A 3,534-nucleotide genomic window follows, 5' to 3' on the forward strand; every position below is an offset into this window, starting at 1 on the left:
ACAAGACTATGAAGTAGAGGGGTTCCCTGAGCATATCTGGGAGACAGTGGGTGAGTCCCTAAGTCAGGATGGGCTTCCAGGAGGCCACAAGTGGGCTAAGAGGGAGTCTGTTGGAATTACTAAGAAGCCCCCAGGCAGAAGGACCAGCATGTGCACAGGCAGAGTGCTGGGGCTCAGTCACTTTGATAGGGGCCAACAGTTCTGGGTCGTAGAGGGAAACCGAGCTCATAAATGGTGTTCACCCAGAGATGGGAGACCTGAAGAATTTTACAAAGTGGAGGGACATGCACAGATGAGTGTGTGAGTTTTCCGGGAGCTGCGGGTTAGAGAAGACCGTGCGCTGGGAGGACGCAGTTGCGTTTCCTAACTCCTTGTTGCCACCAGGACTCCTGCAAAACACTGTCCTTCGAAGATCGTGCCATCAGCTCAACCCTCTCCATCCCTTCGCTCTTGTGTCCTCCTCCTCTTGTCTATTGATAGCTTTAGTCCCCGCTCTCAGCCTTCTTTTCATCCCTCTTTCTCCCAGCATCCTGGGGAACCGTTATTATCATACTATTTAACATTCCTTCCATCAACCCACGCTCCTATCCGATCTCGTGATCCTCCTGCTCAAACCTTTCAATGGATCCCACAGTTCGCAGAATGGCACTGTCAGGATACCCACAGATGTCCATGATTTCATCCCTGCCAACCTCTCTGACGGTGTCTTCTTCCCCAGCACAGCATGTCAGGATGCTGGGACCCTGGGTCAGGAGGAAGCAAGAGGCTCATGGATGAGCCGAGGCTTTCTGTTGTGTACACTGTCTGGTAATAAACACATAAGGGTTAGCAGTTTTTTAGGCAGAATCAAAATGTTCCTGAATCCAAATTATCCTCAGCAAAATGTTCGATACTCATGCCTAGGAAATACAGGGTCAATAGATTAAGAAAAAAAAAAAAAGCAGCATGAATAAATACTTGATGGCAACATTGCTGTTTAAAAGTAAATGTTGAATGAATGAGCAAATAAATGAGGGCCTTTATAAAAGAGGGGAGTCCAGTTAGGAGTCATTTAATAGCCTAAGAGAGAAAGAGTGAGGACTTGAATTTAATTTGTGTCAATAAAGTGACATGAAATTAAAGTGAGGATTCATTTGGATTGGAAAATTTTTTGTGGATCAGTCTGGGCATGGCTCTATCACCCTGAATTTTTTTTTGCTTATCCATATTGATATTGAACTTGATGGGCTGATGGGCTGGACTTCTTATCAACATGAACTATATAGCTATGAGACTAGAAGATTTCTGCCCTTTGTGCAAAGTGCCCTGTTTCAATCAAAGCAGGCTCTCTGGCTTGTGGAACACAGAGGCAGTGCTCTGCAGAGGTTACAGCTGAGTTTGTGGAAGGCCAAGGCTTCTGAAGAAAAGAAGAACAATTTCCCATTGCTTTTAAAATTTAAGCATCGTGTCTGCAAGAGCATAGGTTATACATCAGTCCGAAAGATAAAATCGTGTATATTATAAAAACCAACCTTGAAAGGAAAAGGAAAAAAAACCGAAGTTGGGAAGACCCTTGCATTTACACAGACCAGTGGGGAAAAGCAGTTTTGGTTTCCAAAAGCCTGAGGAATTCTGGGAATTCCTTGAGGCCAGAGATCACTTCCGACTCATTCTTGTATCCTTAGCACCTGTTTGGTATTTGATATCCTGGAAGTACTTGGTAAATATGTGTGTGTGTGTGTGTGTGTGTGTGTGTGTGTGTGTTCAAGCAAAACATTTAAAAATAATCATGAAATTAAGATATATAAAAAGTTCAGAAAATCAACGAGGTGCGGTAGCTCATGCCTGTAATCCCCGCACTTTGGGAGGCCAAGGTGAGACCATCACTTGAGGCCAGGAGTTCAAGACCAGCCTGGGAAACATGGCAAAACCTGCCTCTACTAAAAGCACAAAAATTAGCGGTGCTTGCCTGTCCTAGCTACTTGGGAGGTTGAGGTGGAAGAACTGCTTCAAGCCAGGAGGCAGAGGTGACAGTGAGCCAAGATTGGGTCACTGCACTCCAGCCTGGGCGACAGAGTGAGACTCCAACTTAAAGAAAAAAAGTCCAAAGAATTATACATTATTTAACTTGTAGGTAATTTTCAGATTAGTTTGACACAAAGTGTGCCTCATTCTCCAGAATCTAAATTGAATAGTTTTACATTTTGAGTTTATTCCTTAATGTAAGGAAAACCTCTGTGGCAATTTACTTATCAAACATTAATATGCCAAGCAGTGTTTTGGATGCTGGGTGGAGAGGGAACAAATAACAGATCAGCAAAGGCCTGTCCCTCTGAAGTTCACCCTCCATCACATCTATGGAGACAGTGGATGTGAAGACGCTAATATCCCCCTTGAACCCAAAGCGTAGAGTGTGGAAGGTGGTTTAACAAAGTAACACAGCATATATTTGCTTACCCTACTCTTTGCTTCTCTTTTAGGTTTATAACTGCAACAGTCTTCCCTTGGAGATCATACCAGCATTTATTTCAAATCAATGTTGAAAATTAAATGGTAATCCTCAAGGGGAGGGGGGCTTCTCCGTAACTATCACTTCCTATTGGAAATCTTTCTTTCATGTTTCTGCTTAGTACTCAATCCAGGGTTTGAAATTAATTAAAAGATATCCTTTCTCTAATCTTTAGATAATTAGCTTCAAAGATTTTCTTCAAAATGTTGTAATAACTTCATCTTTTATGTGTAAATTCAGAACTGTTCCTATCTGGACAATAATATTCAGTAGTAGCTGGCAATTGGAGGAAAGAAGTGTTTTGTCAGTAATTTGAGTGGTTGGGTTTCAGTCATGAAAAATAAGTGTTTGTTGTGAAACATTTGTATACTCTTTGTACAAGACTAAAGTTTGGATAAAGAGCTCCATATAAGTAGGAAAGTGCCATAAAAGTTCCAGATGCCCATATCATGGAAGGAAAACTTCAATCCCAGATAAGATGTGAATGTCTTAAATTATAGAAATTATTTCTATGAAATGAAAACTTTCTAGTCATCCCTTGTCTATCTTTAAGGAGACAAAATAAAAAAATGACTTATGATTACAAGAAAGATTTCACAGACGTATAAGTTCAGCCTCTACAAGGCATTTTTTTTCATAGGGAAGATATAAGGAGCTAAATATGACTCAAAATCCTTTGACAGTCCTCCCCTTGAGAGGAAGAGTGTAATTCCTTTCCCTTGAATTTACCCTGGCCGGAAGGACCACATAGAATGTGGCAGAGGTGACACTTTGGAACTTCTGAGGCTAAGTCATAAGAAACCTCTCTGCTTCTGCCTGGGTCTCTGAAAACAATCATTTTTGGAGCTTGAATTTTCAAAAATCTTGTTCTCCCAACAGCACCATGCTGTGAAGAAACCCAAGCTAGCCATGGAGAGAAACTGTGTGGAGAGACACCAGATTGTGAAAAAGAAGCCTTCAGATGGTCCTCCCTGATATGGTCTCTCTCTGTGTCCCCATGCAAATCTCATCTCCAATTGTATTCCCCATAATCCCCATGTGTCAAG

Source organism: Saimiri boliviensis, chromosome 1 (assembly GCF_048565385.1).
Source record: "Saimiri boliviensis isolate mSaiBol1 chromosome 1, mSaiBol1.pri, whole genome shotgun sequence".
NCBI classification, from domain to species: domain Eukaryota; kingdom Metazoa; phylum Chordata; class Mammalia; order Primates; family Cebidae; genus Saimiri; species Saimiri boliviensis.